The sequence below is a fragment of the Onthophagus taurus genome, chromosome 6, assembly GCF_036711975.1.
Source record: "Onthophagus taurus isolate NC chromosome 6, IU_Otau_3.0, whole genome shotgun sequence".
In the NCBI taxonomy this organism is placed as follows: domain Eukaryota; kingdom Metazoa; phylum Arthropoda; class Insecta; order Coleoptera; family Scarabaeidae; genus Onthophagus; species Onthophagus taurus.
The window spans coordinates 5,529,938-5,549,075 of NC_091971.1; the positions used below are offsets into that span (position 1 = coordinate 5,529,938).

Consider the following 19,138-nt stretch of genomic DNA (forward strand, 5'->3'; position numbering starts at 1 on the left):
GCGAGCCGACTTCGGGGACAAAGGTCGAACGTGCATCTCGACGTATGTCGGAGATTCTTCTTTTCAATTCCCATTCAGGTGTTCGAATTGAACCAGCCATTCAAAATGTTAATGTAAATTATTAGCGTATAATAATGCTAAAAATTTTATTCTTAATGGTTTTAAGACCAGTTTGTTGAAAAAATCGGTTACAATTTTCTATTAAACTGACCTAGACGGCTAGTTAAGGTTTCGGCCCACATAGGGGGATGCTGGACAATAGGTGTTCATCTGTTAGGTTACCGGATGACCGTTGGACCATTTCACCCCGGTATCAACTACTACTTCTACTATAGCTAAATTTTATACTGGTCCAGATTATCTAGAGAGATGGGAGATGAGGTGTATTCTTGACCGTTAGTTTGTAAGAACTGGTCCGAATTCGGTGGTAACCCTCCGGTTTGCCCTCATCAAGTCGATTAAACGTTTATTATTGAACTTGTACCTCTTCTTTTTTCTTCTGTATCGAATACTGGACATCCACTACCCGATAGTTTTCTTTAAAGTTTCTATTCAACGGTTAAGATTTAACCGTTTCTAACGTATATTGATCTCAACAAACAAAGGAAATTTTTTCTTGTCAATTGAATTTTCATCGTTTCGAAAGTAAACTGACAGATTTGGAGATGTACGTATTTGTTTCCGACGAGTTCGTAATTATTGTAGTTAAAGGAGTCAAAGAAAAGGTGTTAACACTCGTGAATGGGGCCTTATTAAGGAACGAATGGTAATTTGAGGCGCGGCGACCGCCGGTCATAATTATAGGGTCATAAAAGCTCGGCTGGTCTTTATAATAACGTGTCATTACGATGCCGTCCGCGCGGGACATCGTTCGACATATTATGATCGTTTATTAATTTGTATGTTTCCTCGTTTTTATAAATGGCGTTTTAAAAGATTCGAAATGAAATCATTACGCGCGGTAAAAACTATTTAAAAACATACTTAAATTACTTAGTAATAATTATGACTCACTTTGTTATTGTATTTCCCTAGTTTATAACCTCATTACACAGTCGCAATAATGGGTATTGTCAGGTATTGTGCTGGTCTCGCGCAGACTGCACGCAAAAAAAGAACATCTACATAGGCAGGTAACCGCGACACAATGCGGGTCGCACTTAAAAATTCTATTGATATTTATGAAGAGAGTCAATGGGAATGAGATGGAGAGAACGGCGACGGTGTGAGAGCAAGAGAGGTCACCTTAGGAAGAAAATAGGGGTTGGAGGGCTCTACACAAATAGTCAATATAGATCGACGAAAGATTGGAACGTGTGCCGGAATAAATTATTTCGAATGGAAGTCAGTGCGGAATAAAGCCCACGTACCAATCGGCATTGAATGGATCGTTAAAGGGGTGGTTTTCCGCAACCCTTAGCCGCTGTACGCAAAGCCGCCGTTTCTCTCTCACTCTCTCAATGAGATTCTTAATGATCTATCTGGAGTTTATTGTGTACCGGAATAAGGACGTGGGGATGCGCGATGTCGGAAAGTCTTCTCAACCCTGGCATCTGTGTGAATGTAATAATTAAATTCTTGAATGGAGGTGTGATTTATGATAGAAATATTTGATGTGGTTTATTTGAGTATTCATTAAAAATCCACACGAACAAAAAGCGATTTAAAAAAATAGATAAAGACTAACAAAGCATCGTTTCTTTGTGTTAACAAAGACTTTTCAATGACATCATCTTCGGATAGAAGTAAATTTTTACTACAGTCCTCGGTCTAAAGGAAAAGAGAGAAAGGAATAGAGTTGGTCATTACGTAATTCTGTCAGGTAGTGTGTATGGCGTGGGCATCGTCGGTGATGTAATTGATCCATAAAACAATAAAAAATAGTGGACGTCGACGGTGTCCTCGCCGAACCGTTTTATCTCCTTGCGTAGGTGTTAGTTAGAGAGGTCGTATCAGAAAGAGCTAAAATATAATGGCCCGATAATTGACGGTTTATCTGTCATCTACTTTATACAGTTACCGGTACTGGATTAGATCCAGACGAAATACATTCACATCAAATAAAAAAAAAATTATTTATTAATGCATTCTGTTAAATAAAAGTTAAAATAAGCAATATGTATAAAATAGTGATAATATACTCGTGTTCTATTACCATATATAGATATGTGGCGAGAAAAGATGATCTTGGACTCCGGAAACGACGAGAATATGAAATATATTAGGATGCACTCAATTGTCTTGGAATTTGAGTGAGGGGAAGGCAGAAAATGAAGAAGGCCAAAACCCAGTTTATCAAGATGAGGATTAAGCAAAGTAATGATAATTTCTGGACTTTGCAAAGGATTACCATATGACACTGGAAGAAATCTCGAAAATCAATCTAGTCATAATGAAATAGATTAAAAAATTAAAGAACCTTCTTGTTACTAGAGAAAAACGATGCCAGAAAGAGAATGTTGTGAAAAAAACATAAAATATAGGGTATGCAACTATTTTGGAACCTTCTTGTTACTAGAGAAACAGGATGTCAGAAAGAGAGAGTTGTGAAAAAACATAAAATATAGGACATGCAATTATTTTGCAAAAACCCTCGGCCATTTTATGGAGAGATAAATTATGGCAGGCAACTTACCTGGTCGAGCACAGTAATTCATGGGAGTTGAGTAAGAAGCCAATTCAATATGTCACAATATTGATGGCTAACTTAAACGCAAAATCGAAGCACAGCCACATCAACTATGTATCAACATTGAATCCTGATACAGGATCTAAATGTGTAATTGAAGAACCCAACCAGGTGATTTCGAAAGAGAAGTTTAAAATGAGCAGAAATAAATCAGACTTAATAAGTTTAATAAGTCAGAACAAACTTTTACCCGTAATTTCCTATCTACTTTCTTAGCTGATATCTTCCTTATTATTAGAGATAGCGAAAAACTAAATGCACCATTTGAAAGCTTGATTCTTTCTCTATGTAAAACCGATAAGTTGATACTAAGATCAATAAAAATGAAGAACACCGCTCTGTACTTAAAATAGCTCAAAATTACTAAACTTCAAGCCCTTGTGCAATTGTTATCAAACCGAATTTAAAAAAACTGTTATCACAGTCAGAGAGAGCGCTCCTTCAGCTATTTTAATCCGGATTTTCGTCAATCCATATTTATCGGCGTCATGCTTAAATCACCCTTAATATACATCCCTACACGCAGAAACTCCTAATTGCTCCTCCTCTAAACTTTCTTATTTGATAGGGGGAAAACTATAGAAGTATATCTATCTTATCGAAAATTTTCTGCTCTTTCTAATGTTGTATAACACGAGGTTGCAGATATACGTTTTTGGCCAAAAACTACAAAATTCACACTTTTTAGCCACTTTTAAACCTTGTTCTGGTCGATAACTTTCTTATATGACCATGACTCTAGAACCATATTTGACTTATCGAAAATTTTTTGCTTTTTCTAGTGGTGTATACCACGATCGCTTCCATAACTACGTAGTTTAGTTTTTCGCCATCTCTAATAATAAGGAAGATATCAGCTAAGAAAGTAAATAGGAAATTACGGGTAAAAGTTTGTTGCCATCCATAAATATTATAAAAAAAGTATATACATATATAAAATTTTATGAACAATCCAATTATAATTAAAGATTATAAATTCGAAACGAGATAGGTATATGTAATAAACTAAAAAAAAAGAGTGAAAACAGAAATTATTTATTTTACGTGCAACAATTAGGCACTAACTGCCCCGTTAAGGAAATAATTTAGAGGAATCACACAGTTCCAGCGGCCGATTGTAAAGAAGTTGAAAAATAGTCTCTCAGGAGATTATAACGTCTGTATACGGGGAAGTTCCAGTGGACCAGTACTAAACCGAACCATTTGTAACTCGTTCAGTAGTTAACAGCATTGGGAATGTTTGTTTGGGTAGATGACGACGCGCCGGGGTTACTATTTAGTATGCGCAATAACATTTACATAAAATGTAGTGTAATAGCGGCTCGCTCGCGTCCCTTTCGGTTATGTAACGCGACGTAATTATATGCGACCTCTGCGACGATGTGACGCTACAAAAATTATTTATTTTGTCTCTTTTTTTTTACGGTCAAATCTAAACTAAACTGAACTAACAGAAAATATATCACCCACGCTGTATAAAACCTTGTCCTATTAACTTCTCGTGTGTGAGTAGATAGAAATCGCGTAAATCCAAGTGTCGTTCCACCCTCATCGATAAGACCAACTGTTGCTAGAGATGACCGCTGCTTAGAAGACAAAAAAAAGACCGATCTCTTTTGGGAAAGTAACAAAAGGGGATTCGAGGTCGACAAAAAGGGGCCGATGGGTCAACTAACACGTCGTCGAATGTCAACTAACCGATACTAAATGTCGCTGTTTGGACACTTGAGGTCGACCACTGTCCAACAATACACCCACACCCCGCCGAGTGCGTTAATGTGCTATGAAATACACGTGCGTTAGTGTGTGTATGAGTATATGTGCGTCTAATTTATAAGTTGCCGACTTACATCTGTCGAAACGGTTTGCGGTCAACCATTGTCAGCTGCAGGAGGTTGACGGCTTACGATAAATAATGTATAACGCAATTAAAATGGAATGAAATGATACTCTTTGTGTGTGGGAAGCGGTAGGTACACCGAGAATTTACCGTATAATTTCTACTTTTTGAACGGTAACGAAAAAATAAAACTTTATATCAAAAAAATTTAACGTGACGGAATTTGCATTATTCTAAGAAAACATTTCTAAGAAATTCGATATTAGTCATCAATGGATTATACTAATAAAAATCATTTAAATATTCAATAAAAAAAATTCTCTGAGTAGTATCTTTAGTTTAAAAAGTGATAAATCACCAAGAGACGTAAAGCTAAGCACAAATCACCGCTCAATTATCGGTGTACAAATACGAGTCCATCGGCGGGTATAAATTAAAAGGTCCCGAGTCTGAACGGGTCGGACTCGCGTCCTCATATGCATACCCCGATATATATAACCACGGCGAGGTGAGCATAATGGTGAAATACAACTCGGCCTTTGTGTATAAATACGTCCGAAGCGGCAGGAGGCCGTGTACTGCGAGTTGGAGAGGTCTGAAAATATTTGTCCGCGCAAGATGGAAAGTCCTCTTCATTCTTTCCCCGTACGTCACCCACGTTAACTGGACGTCAACGTTTTATATTTATACTAGCGTGTGGTTTGAGGGAAAACCACAACATAATAATCGCACGTGTACTGTAATATTGTTTTGAGTACCTAATGTTGAAATGGTATGGTTGTAAATAGGTGGGTAAGTAGGACCTGAAGTGAGACGGAGTATATCCAAGTGTGGCGTGACATAATCGTTATGCAAAATACCTTTTGTTGGGATTGTCGTATCGGTTACCTGGAGTTAAGCCGCTCGGAGCGGTAATTGGCTTGATTGAAGACGCGGTCATTTGTATTCTGGATTGTAAATGGTTCGATTGAATGTAGATGGGGACCGATTTATTATGTATTCAATATTATTATTGATTATTAGTTTGTATCTTTAACAAAATTAAATCAATACTACGTTATTAGCATAAAAAAGAGGTTAACATTTCGATTAGGTGGTTAGCGGGTTCGCTGTCTCTACGGCTATTGTAGTCTCCTGTTTAAGAATTGAAACACATTATTTTCCATTAAACACTTTTGTATCGTATGACACGAAAGGTGTGCCTTCATATATAATAATAAACAAGATTATACTTCTTTATCCTCTACTTAACGATCATTAAGTTGATATAAAATTTTTATTACTCGATTTATTAGTTAACAAGCAATTATGTATTTTTTTTTTTGATACAAGTTTAATTTTTAGTTTCATTCTTTAAAGTTAATAAAGCAATTGGAGGTAATACCGTGTTAAATTCAGAACCGTAAGCGATACCTAATCAGCACAATCCGACGGTCGTTAGAATTGGCATTACTAGCACGTCTGGTGCAAGTGCGACTTTAGATCTATATCGTGAAGAAAAATTTCCTGCAACCGATTGCGAAGGAGCCGTTTCCTTTAATAGCAACCTTTGAAAAGGCGTATATAGAATATCTCGCAGGCGGATTACCGACTAAATTGGATGACAAAAACTGATTCAGCAACAGTATTTTCACAACTAAAACATTAATTAACTGAATATGAAACCGAGTGAGTTCATAAAAGGAACAAATACAAACAAGCGCGAACAAGCTAATAACGTCACGGCCACTCCCGGCGAGGAACTGTAGGTTCTTACAGTTAGAGGCCGCACGCGGTCCATTTGAATATAATGGTTCATTTGCAAATCGAAGCGACAACGTGTCGCCGATAAAACCTCTTAAAAGAATCGCTTTAATTAGCGGCTGCCACGGCTCCATTCTGTCCATTTCATCTCGCGGACAATCTGACAAATTGTGGCCGCTCGCGACGGCGTTATCTTTCGATGGAATCAATTCTACTACGTTGGAGGTTTATTAGTTTTATTCGATGATCGTGCGTGTTCCATTCAAATAAGTGAAACGTAATACGGTAGTTGCCTAATTTAACGCCAAACAACTTTTCGATTGCGACATAACAAGAAACGTATAGTAATGTCACTTCAAATCTTTATGGATAACAATCTTGGTCTATTAACTTATTCGAAAAAATTATTTCTACCGTTAATGCGTAAGTTTATATCTTCCTCGGTATAATTACGACGTCGTTGTCTTTGGTTTAATTTTACTGCCTCGGTTATGCACTAATTCTCGTTCAAGCTACTAAAGGTCCGCTATTATTATTCCGTTGTAATGAATTATACCCATGAAGAAGTAGCTTTAGTGATTTCCCTTGGCGTAACAGAACTATTAACAGAGTAATATTAATAAATCTACGGAAACTAACCTGTAATTTCTTCTTATAGTTTATAGTCGACAAAATGCTTCTTATAATTGTTACACTTGACCCACTTGATAACGTCGATTTCTTCCGCTTGTGCGATAATTATCAACCGTACACGTAGTAACTAAGTACTAAAATCTTGGGTAAAACCGTCATTCAGCCACCACAAATATGTCTTGTGGTTGGTAAGAGCAACCTTAAATTCGCCTGGAAAATCAATTTCCGCTTCTTGGTGTGTACAATAGTTTTTCAAGTTTGACATGGTGTTGGTAATTCAATTGTAAAGCGTCGTAATGTTATCTATAAAATACACCATACGGTAACATATAAGATATAACCTGTTAATCCATCTAAACTTTACTTTACACGAAGACATGATTGCTTTTAAGTAGGCAATTTGTAATAAAATATCAATCTATAAATAAAAGGGGAAATGTCAAATCAAAAAACAGTTAAGTGGAAATTATTAAATAAGGCGTAAAGAAATTACTTATTATTTAAGCATGCTTTTATATCATATTGACGGATTTTTTCAATTTCAAACAATTACGAGTGATCTGATTGTAGACGATCTAGATATCAGAATTTAAAAAGATACCCCACGTTAAAATCTGCATAAATTAGCCTTTCATTTAAGATATCAAGCATCAAGATATCTCAATCTCTCCGAAAGATATTGAATAAAAGTACTGATTTGATGTTAAAGATTTGAATCTTAGATCTTACTCAATCTTACCTTGATGATAAATGTTTCAGAAATTGAATTAAAATAAGCTATATCACATTAAAATCCTTATTATTTTAGCTTTCTTTTAAGATATCATACTTGAAAATATCACAATTTATCCAGCAGATATCAAGGATAATATCCAACCTTGATTTTTGACCAATCTGAGTAACTAGACTTTAAAGAAATCGAGTTAGTCAAATATAACGCGTCATATTCCAACGAATTCCTTATAAATTAAGCTTTCTTTTTTGATATCATATCCTGAAATATTTTGATTTTCTCAAAAGTTATCAGAAGGAGAGTTATACATCGTGATTTTCTTCATTTCAAGCTGTAACGCGTTACTTGGTTATAAACGTTGTAGATGTTGGATAATAACGAAACATATTATATTAAAATAATTATTAATTAAGCTTTCATTTAAGATATCAACCATTAATCTATATTATCTATAAAGAACAAATGTTTTGTGTAAAGTGAATATGTGAAATCAAAATTACCAATCATTTGACCATCGATTGAGGTTATATTTCTTGTTTCTCTCAAGGTCCAACGTGTGTTAGTTGTAAGGTTGTATATTCCGCAAGATCTGTCGTTTGCAAACTGTGACGTCACAATGGCCATCGGCCTGTGTGGAAATCTACTATTAAGCTTAATTTTTGTTTATTAATTTACCAATAAAAAATCGTAAACTGAGTTAGTGACACTTAATTAATGTGGATTCAAAATATTAATATTTTTTAATTAACTTTTTTTAATAATTTTTAGAATAATTGAACGTTATAACCAGATAATTAACAATAAACATTACAATTTCAAACTAAAACGGGTTAGAGGTTCCTTAATAACGGTTCTAATTACGTCGTAACCTTGTGATATCTTGAGATTGTACGTGGGTGTGTTAAGCGCGTGCCTTAATTGGTTGTTTCATGCCTCGGGGTGAGGTGATGAGCTTAGAGACCATTTCTATACCTTTATTGGGTCGACTTTGGTTTATTATGTCTTAAATGTTTAAATTTGGCATAATTAAAAAAAATTTAACGGTGAAACGAGATTTCTTAATTTGAAACTTAATGGTTTAATATCTGTGATGATCAGTATTTTATCAATCCAATTAGGCCCATCTCCAATAACGATAAATCAACGGGTTTCCACATAACCAAGCGTCGCACCTCGACCGAAAATCCGTATCGGCCAGCCTAAAGTTTATAATATTTTCTATTAATTAGGAATTCACAGTTAATTCAGAGCCGTTTGTCAGAGGATTAGGTGCTTGTCGAGCCGGTCCGGCTGTAAATTTTCCTTGTCGGGTCAGCTAAAAGTCATCGTCGTAGACGAACGCACACGCGCGTTTATGTGAATGTTGGTGTGTGTGTGTGTGTTACGCCGGGAGAAACATAAATTTCGCAATCGCAAAAGGCGACCGTCTCCCATAATAAAATACCGCCATTAAAATAACTGTATTTTCCGTTTTGACAATTATTGCTGGCTCGGCTATTCGAAGTTTGTTATCGGGGGACACTAAAAACGTTGTTGGTTGGGCAACTTCACCGCGACGAAGAACAGGTGGATCCTCAAGATTTCTCCGACCGTTTGGGAATGTTCGTATAAAGGTTCTTCTGCTTGCGTCTGTGTCTGTGCGTATCTATGTGTGTGTATGTGTGGGATAAACGAAAAGTCGTATAGTCGTTGGTATATGCACGCCGTTAGGCTTTGGACGCTATCGAAATTGTCGGTATAAAACCGGGGATAGATGGGAGTGTTGCTCAACTTTGCGCCTAATTGTTAATCCACGGGGCTCATTCGATAAAAAAGTCTTAAGGTGAACTGTTTTGACCTCTTCGAATTTCAAATCAAAGAGAATACACTTAAGAAAAGTAATCTTCAAAGTAACTCTTTTTACAAGATACTCTCACCTAAAATTAGCAAAATAAACATTTTCTTACATAAAAACTCCTGCACCATTAAAATTTGTCGAAATGAAAAGAAATTATAGGAATTGATTTATTTCCAACTTATATTCTTATAACTTCTACGTAACTTCTTGTAACTTAAATCTGAGCTAATTACCTTGATGATAAACGTTTTAGACATTGGATTAAAATAAGCTATATCACATTAAAATCCATGAAAATATCACAACTTATCCAGAAGATATGAAGAATAAAGTCCAACCTTGATTTTTGACCAATTAAAGCTTTTCTGAGTAACTTGACTTTAAACAAATCGAGTTAGTCAAATATAACGCGTCATATTGCAACGAATTCCTTATTAATTAGGCTTCCTTTTCTGATATCGCATACTAAAATATCTTGATTTTCATAAATATTATTTAAAGGAGAGTTATACATCATGATTTTCTTCAGTTGAAGTATGTAACTTGATTATGAACGTTGTAGGTGTTAGATCATAAGAAAGCATATCATATTAAAATCCTTATTAATTCAGCTTTCATTTAAGATATCAAGCATCAAAATATCTCGATTTAATCGAAAGATACGAAGTATACAGTCCAACCTTGGATTCTGACCAATTAAAGCTCTTCTGCGTAATCAGACCTAAAAGATATCGAGTTAGTCAAATATAATATATATATATATATAACGAAAAGAAGTTACACGAGTTGAAATGGACGCTTTACGATTTTTTGATTGCTTTCCAACTTAAATTCTTGTAACTTCTACGCCACTGGTTAAAGCATAAGCACTTAGTTTCTGTTCTCCTATGTAAAAATGTCTGCAGAATTCAATTTTCTGTTGAAAATAAAATTTACTTCAGAGGCGAAAATTTTATAGACAAATTTTTATTTTTTATCTTATTCTATAAAATAAAACATGTAGGTATTAAGGTGAGGCTACATTGAGAGAATGTTAACCATTGTGAGCGTGAATCAACCCAGTGCCGTAACTTACCCTATCTGCGGGCCAAAACGGGGGTAGATTGGAACCCTGAAAGATCTCGTTAGTATTTATCTGTCCCAGAGGAGGCGTCGCGGCGCCCGGAGATATAACCCGCTATTACCGAGCATTCAGCTACATCGCCGAGGAGAGCACCACCACTCCATCATGTCCCGCTATCGCGATTGTCCCGATTAATTTTAATTATTTTCGGACGGGTTAAACGCCAAACATTTTTTTTGCCAAGTAGTAATAATAATATCCGGGGTTGTAATTGAGGGCTCAAACAATCAAACGACTTCCCGTTTAGTTGTTGATTGACTTGTTCAAACGCCGCTATCGCCCGAGGCTCATCGACAATTGTATGCTTGAGCACGTATCGGTTATTAATCGATTAGTTTACGTTATGTGGGAGGTGTTAAAACATCTTCTTAATAAAACAATTTGAGGAAGTTTACAAAACGACATAATTGGTGTGCTAGAGTTTAAAAAGGTAGTTCAAATGTTTCGTGCGTCTCCGTCGTCTGGTCGCCTAAAGCGACAACTTAAGCAATCCTTCCGCTGTGGTCTGCGATTTGCAAGGAATCCGACAGCCGCGACGTCCACGTGTAACACACACGCGGCCCCCCTAATTACCCGGTGCCGTTTTTGTCCTGGTCGTGCGCACGAGTTCGAACACGTTGGCAAAAAGGCGGCACGACCGAGACGATCGAATCGACCAAATCGGCCGAGTCGATCACTCCAAGAGAGATTTTTGGACGGAGAGAATTTCATAATTGGCGATAATCACGAGATTCGGGGCACCCCCGGCTCTCTTTTCTGCATGCAATTTTTTTATGAAATCGGTTTTGCCAATGGCTACAAAACGGCTCTTTCAAAAAAACTTTTTTTTAAAGAATATTATAACGTTAATAATAACGAATAAGTTTCCTAATTGCTGATGCTGATATATTAAAATGAAAAGGATCCAGGACAGTTATTCAAGAGAAATCATGAAATTCCTCGTGTAAATGGGTGTCTGCGTCGATATCGCGATGTCAAACAAATAGGGTCACGATGAAACAAAATGAAAATACTCTCCTCATTGTAATTCTTAAGGTGCGCACTTGTGTGGGTACGACTTCGTCCGTGCCCCGCCACCGCTGCCGAACGTTCTGCATGTGAAACTTTTACAGTTGACGTATTGTTAATTTATCACCGAGATGGAATCTGGGCACAGCGATTATTGAATATTCATCCATTTGCCTGAATAGAATACGTATCTATCAAAATGGTATCGTATTTCAAGTTGAAAACATTCTATTTTTGTTCGTGTAAAAGTAAATTATTGGTCGTTGATCATAATTATTAATAACTATGGTCATCATCCAACGATAACTTTAACGGAGCTGAACTTATGACCCTCGATATATCACCTGAACGTCGCGTCATATAAGCGAGTTTACAGTTAGATACGTCTTGTGATTTTGATTTTCAATTCTCAGCCTGTGCTGAGTGTAAATCAAACCGTAAATTTTCTCATTGTCGAGCCGCGGGCTGTAACATTATTGTAAAAAGGCCCCCGCGTTCGCGATGGTTTATGCAATTTTGATTTAATCTTAACGTTGCCGTGGCGGCCGTATCTATCTAACCCGGGGCATTTACAGTAGGTGCCAACCGGCGCGTTTCGGTTTATCATTGATTTAACTATTATAAATGGGCCTTAATTATTGCAATAAAGGCCCGTTACTACTACGACGACAGCGAATTTAAAACTTTAAATTCCTGCTACTACATTATAGTAGTACCTTAAAGTAGCTTACCCTTTTCAGAAAGTACATTTTATCACAACGTCACATTATTTGTCAATACAAATAATTTACATTTATATTCAAAATGAAAATCTGCTCAGAGAAGAAGTTATAGGGGTTGAAATGATCATTTATGATTTGTTTGTGAGATTTTCATATTTTATACACGTAACTTCTACGCCACTGGTTAAAGTATAAGTTAGTGCACAAATTTTGATTCCTTAAAGAATTCTATTGTGAAATGGTATTTTATATTAAAGCCTTAAACCCAACGGTTTTCCAAAAAAATGAGATTTTAAGTTAAAGTATATTTTTAGGTATGAAAATTTTGATTTAATCAAAAAAAATCTTTCTGCAAAATACTCACAGTTAATCAATGTTTTCTTATATAAAAATGTCTGCAGAATCCAAATTTACATTCAAAATGAAAATCCGTTCAGAGACGGAGAAGTTATAAGGGTCACAATGACGTTTGATGATTTCTTTATCTTATTTTCAAATTTTATACTTGTAACTTTTACGCAACTAGTTGAAGAAGAAGTTGGAGTACAAATTTGGATACCTTAAAGAATTTTACTTTAAAATGGTGCTCTTATATTAACGCCTTAAATCCAACGGTTTTCCAGAAAAGTGAGGTTTTAACTTAAAACACATTTCTAGATATAACATTTTTCATTTAAGCAAAAGAAATCTTTCTGCAAGATTTAAAAAAAATCTTCTTATGTATAAATGTCTGGAGAATCCAAATTTGTATTCAAAATGAAAATCCGTTCAGTGGCGGAGAAGTTATAGGGGTTGAACTGAACACTTTTTGATTTCTTTGTGAGATTTAATCCAAAAAACTTCTTTCTATCTTCAAAATTACCTAATAAAAAATCCAAATTTATATTAAAAATGAAAATATGTTCAGTGGCTTAGATGTTATTAGGGTTGGGGTATAAATTTTTGTTTTTCATTGCATAGAACAAAAGATGTAGGTATCAAGGTGAGGAAAGAAGACGTTATTTGTCTCGGAAATATTTGCCGAGGAGTTATAAAACGTCGTGAGTAGGTAATTATCTGGGAGGAGTCATCCGAACGCACTAACAACCTATAAAATTCGAAATACACCCATAAAGTAATACGTCCACTCCATAAAACCGTCTCGGACTCATGTATAAAACGCGAACGGATTAGTCATATAAAGCTTTGTCGTTTTAAGAGTTATTGTCATATATCTATTCCAGTAAAGTTATATAGATAATAATTTGTAGATGTTTTCAAAAGAATAAAAAAGAAATGTTTGTTTTAAGTATTGTAAAAATTGTTATAATTAATAATAGTTATTAATAGAGAGACCCGGTATAATACGATGTGACGTATATGTCGTAAATAAGGTTAGGTTAGCATAACCACATAACCTAATAATCAGAGAATTTTATGAAGTGGTGAAGTGAACAATGTACTTCTCCAAAAACGTGAGTATTATAAAAAATATTGAATTTGGGTGAAATGTTAATCGTTATTATCACTTATCTGGTTTTAATTTAGGGCGAAACGAACTATTTGGACTGGAAACTTGGTAATCTGGATCAGGATTCTCTTCTTCTTGATAGGATAGGATATTATTTAGGATCTTCTTCTTGATAACAAGAACGGATGTTATCTTCAGGTTCTCCAAAAATTGTTATTTTTATGTAACTTTAAATCCGGTATTTTTATCTAATTAGGTAAGTTTTTCTTCAATAAATTTGAGGTTATGTAAGACTTTTTCGATAACTGAGGTTCTAAAACCAATTTTTCAACAAAACGACGTGTACATAGAAGCGCTGTTAAATCGACAAAAATAACCGAAAATTTCACCCTTTATATACGATTTTCTTAAAACAAATGAAAATCGGTTCATTTTGATTGGTTGGATTTTTCGGTGGGTCATCCATTTTATAATATTCCTATTGTTTTGAGGTTATAAAATCAATTTTATTAAATTCTACTTTAATCTTTTAAATTTCTCTAAATAAAGGTTTATTATTCTTTTCTTTTAGATTTGACCAAAGGATTTGACGAAAATTTCACCGTACGTTATGAAATTTTGATGTGAAAAGTATGTAACTACGAAAGGGATTTTTATCAACAGTAAGTGTTATTAAGTTCTAAATTATCATTAAACTAACTAATGAGTATCCTAATTATAATATATAAGTGGTTTGAAGTCGTTTAATAACAAATTTAAAAAATTAAATTATAATTATGTCAAATTTAAAAAGTGAGGTTAGAATTTTCACTCTTCGTGTGTCAGGCCGAATATTTCACGTCACCACACCACTGCAGGCTTAAATTATTAGTTAATACAATGTCTATCAATTGTAGATCATAATAGAATAGTAGTATCATAATAGATAATAATTTGTAGGTGTTTTGAAGAAAATAAAAAAGAAATGTTTGTTTTAGGTATATAAGAATTGTGAAAAAGTAAGGTCTTTTCCTCATTGTGCTGTCGCCCACACAGTTCCATGATTGATGGTGCGGAGTTGTCGGCAAGTTCTTTCCATCGAAACTGGTAAAAAGGCGAGTGTCTCAGGAGGCACAGGTGCCACTCGGCGCATTCCTGTTCGAATACCGGAAGTGGGTCCACACAATGGGGAATACGTGCAGTCTGGTATAGCCGAGTTGGACACGGCGTATGCCGCCCGCCGCGCGCCCCTTCGCGGTGCCGTACGTGATCGCGCATGCATTACGCCTAATTAACGCCCGACGGGTCGCCGTGGCGCGATTGTTGCTTTCTTTTATCGCCGTACCGGGAAGTACGGACGAAACCGTAAGACGATGGCGCGGTCCGGCAGCGACGTCTTGTCTTGCTTTTATACCTATACCTTTCGGCGCCACCTGTCGGCGTCGAAACGTGCAAATTCGCCGCGAACTTATACACGTGCGCTCCGGTTTTCCGTTCTGTCAAACCGAAACGAGCACGCACTGTTCGACGCGCAAGAGAGGAGATATGATTAACCTTCGTCACGAGAGCTGGGCGCTGCCGGCGCCACCGTCATTACACCCCTTCACTTAATAACACCTAAGAAAACCACTACGGGGCGAATATCTCGTGTAATCATACATTCGGAGGCCGCTGACATGAGGACGACGTCTTCGGCGGGACCGCCGGGGGCGCCGCGACGCCCCGAGTACTACCACGCCGATTTTCAGACCGATTCACCGCCGACGCGGATTCCATAAATCATCCGCCCGATTGATTCACGTTTCGGATCGCAACTCCAACTACGTTAATAATATGGCCGCAACCAACGGATCGACACGTGTTGAAAAAGAACGGGCGGACGCGAGAAGACGTAAAAATCCCTCGCGTTACATGTGCGGTGCGTTATCCGTGGGTATAAAATTAGTGTTCGTGGCGACAGGACATTAATTACCATACAATGGATGTACGGGGACCTTCCCCTGTCAGATGGCGTTGTGCCTGGTGGGCCGGCTAAAGGCAGGGAACGAGAACCAAGTGACGACCCATCAAAACGGACACACCTCAAAAAAAAAATTTTTTTCTTTATCGAAATTCTCGTTATTGTAAGTAATTTGCAATCTAATATCTTTTTTGATTCATACACTACAATGTTTTCTTTAGAGGCTGTCTAAATGCTATTTAAGATAGAGGGAAAGGAGAACTTGGAAAGCTTCGTACGATCGCGAAACCATCTCGAAGCCGACGTTAAGGTATGACCGGTATCGACGGATCTACATGTGTAGTACAGGTCTGTGGGAACATGGTTCAACGCGTACTCAGCACACAGGTTCTAGATTTCAGCTAGTTCATGTGAGAACTTCTCGGATCGTTATAAATCGATCGGTGGAAGAGGTAAGAATTAGCATCGCGACGCTTTCCACTTCGCCTTCTATTTCGCCTTCTACTTCGTCTTCCACATCGCCTTCCACTTCACCTTCCACTTCGTCCTGGGTATTTTATCGACGTCCGTTTGGACGACGGGACGGTGAAACAAACAGACAGCCATCGAGCGCGGTATGCGGGAGTGTCCATCACGTATTTGGTGACATGTCTATGCAGTTTGAATGCCAAGCGTCGCGACGACGCACAACACGTGAAGGTCATACGGGTTTGAAACGAACCAGCGATTTCTGTAGACATTTACGGGTATTTATTTAGGGCGGAATAGAAACTCCGGGCCGACCTATTGTTCGACCGTAATCCATGAAACTTACACCCGAAGACTTTAACTTCTAGTCGCACCTGCGATGACGCGGTCTAAGGTGCAGAGAAGAAACGTGTGGGTCGAGAAAAAAAAAGTAACTAATCCTCTTACCAAAAAACCAACAGAGAAAATATCAGGAAGCTGATACATGACATTATTTTTTCTTTTATAAATTTTCTATCTATGGTCTGAATCACATTGGCACGTCAATTACAGCCGAAGTAATAAATGGTTCGAATACAAAGTTGTCAGTGGCTTATTCTTTTTTAAACTTATACATATTAATGAGACAAACGTTAAACAAAACTTGTATCGGGTGCGGTGCGAACGTTTGTCTTTGACAAGATAGACAAAACATCGAATAACACCTGTTTAACACGTTTCTAATATACATACTAATTTAACCCCCTCATTAAAAACTATTCATGAATTAATTCCTCTACATTTAAGAATATTTGACCTTTTCGTTTTACCGTTAAGTCGCCAAAGCGTAAGGAATTGCAGAGAATGCGACAAACACCTTAGAGGCGCCATCTAAGGATGTGGACATCAGTGGAATTTTTCTATTAAAACCAAGCTCAATTGCTCGAGTGTGTTTTCTTCAACTAAGAGATATAACACTATTTATCTTCGGGTAATCTTCTCTGATTGCGTCATATGTCGGGAAAATGTCGTTTTATGGGAAAACATCTTTATCAACTAACTTTTATTTTTGCAAAAAATTATTATGACTTTATTTTTGGGAGTTAGGCTATACTATCTTAAATTAATGCTAAAATATTGTATTTTATGATAGGATTAAAAAAATGTATGGTTTGATATGAAAAATATTTCTAAAAAAATTCTTGAAAAAAAGTAAATTTAGGGTGTTTTGAAAAGTGTTATAAAAAGAGAAAACTTGAAACAATCATCCTGATTTTATTTTTGGGAGATAAACGAAGTGTTATATCTTAAATTGAAGCTTAAACAGTCTATTTTATAATAAGCTATAAAAACGAATAATTTGATAACAAAATTTAGCAATTAAATGTTAAACAAGAAAGTGACAGATGCGCTTTTTTAGTATTTGTCAAATGTAAATAAGAATTAAAAAAATCATTCCAACCTTATTTTGATGAGCTGAGCAAAGATTTATGTTTTAAATTAATGCTAAAATGTTCTATTTTATGATAGGATTAAAAAAATTTATGGTTTGATATGAAAAATATTTCTAAAAAATTCTTGAAATAAAAGTTGTAAATTTAGGTTGTGTTGAAAAGTGTCATAAAAAGAGAAAACTTGAAACAATCATCCTGACTTTATTTTTGGGAGTTAAACCAAGTGTTATATCTTAAATTGAAGCTTAAAGAGTCTATTTTATAATAAGCTATAAAAACCGAATGGTTTGATAACAAAATTTAGCAATTAAATGTTAAACAAGAAAGTGACATATGCGCTTATTTTAGTATTTGTCAAATATAAATAAGAATTAAAAAAATCATTCCAACCTTATTTTGATGAGCTCAGCAAAGATTTATGTTTTCAATTAAAGTTAAAATGTTCTATTTTATGATAGGATTACAAAAATATATGGTTTGATAAGAAAAATATTTCTAAAAAAAATTCTTGAAAGAAAAGTTGTAAATTTAGGTTGAGTTGAAAAGTGTGATAAAAAGAGAAAACTTGAAACAATCATTCTGATTTTATTTTTGGAAGTTAAACCAAGTGTTATATCTTAAATTGAAGCTTAAAGATCCTATTTTATAAGCTATAAAACCGAATGGTTTGATAACAAAATTTAGCAATTAAATGTTAAACAAGAAAGTGACAGATGCGCTTTTTTAGTATTTGTCAAATGTAAATAAGAATTAAAAAAATCATTCCAACCTTATTTTGATGAGCTGAGCAAAGATTTATGTTTTAAATTAATGCTAAAATGTTCTATTTTATGATAGGATTACAAAAATATATGGTTTGATATGAAAAATATTTCTAAAAAAATTCTTGAAAGAACTTAGATTGTGTTGAAACGTGTCATAAAAAGAGAAAACTATAAACAATCATCATCTAGTTTAAATTGAAGCTTAAAGAGACTATTTTATAATAATCTATAAAAACCGAATGATTTGATAACAGAATTGGTCAGAAAGTTTAGTTAATATATATTAGTAATTTTCATTTCTTTTCCTCCTGATGTCGGGGAAACCCAAACCGGTTGCTAAATTGATCGTGTTAAAAACAAAAACATCTGAGTCGTTTTGGGTTCTTCCAAGATGTCAGAGTTAATCACCGATTGATTATCACTACGAATTATCTTTAGCTACACAAAATCTCGTCTTATTTCAATTCGCTTTGTCTCCAATTTTTTCGCAAACATCCTTGAGAAGTGCGAATAAACAGAAAGTTTTTATCAAGTTTTTATTCATTTTTAAGAATTTCTTCATTCCTGGTCTCAACAAAATCAATTAAATTGATATTATACAACTTGCAATCACCGATTGATTATCACTATGAATTATCTTTAGCTACACAAAATCTCGTCTTATTTCAATTCGCTTTGTCTCCAATTTTTTCGCAAACATCTTTGAGAAGTGCGAATAAACAGAAAGTTTTTATGAAGTTTTTATTCATTTTTCAG

At 35.5% G+C, this 19,138-nt stretch overlaps 1 long non-coding RNA gene across 2 annotated transcripts; it reads left to right on the forward strand.

Annotated features, from left to right (window-relative positions):
• Positions 1–13,505: 13,505 nt before the first annotated feature.
• Positions 13,506–17,207, forward strand: LOC111427999 (uncharacterized). 2 transcript variants are annotated; one of them, XR_011640506.1, is made up of 5 exons: positions 13,506–13,782; positions 13,856–14,034; positions 14,350–14,440; positions 14,756–15,880; positions 15,939–17,207. It is a non-coding gene; the product is annotated as an uncharacterized lncRNA (long non-coding RNA). The 2 variants fall into 2 exon arrangements; XR_002708022.2 differs by having other exon boundaries at positions 13,506–14,034.
• The last annotated feature ends 1,931 nt before the right edge of the window (positions 17,208–19,138 follow it).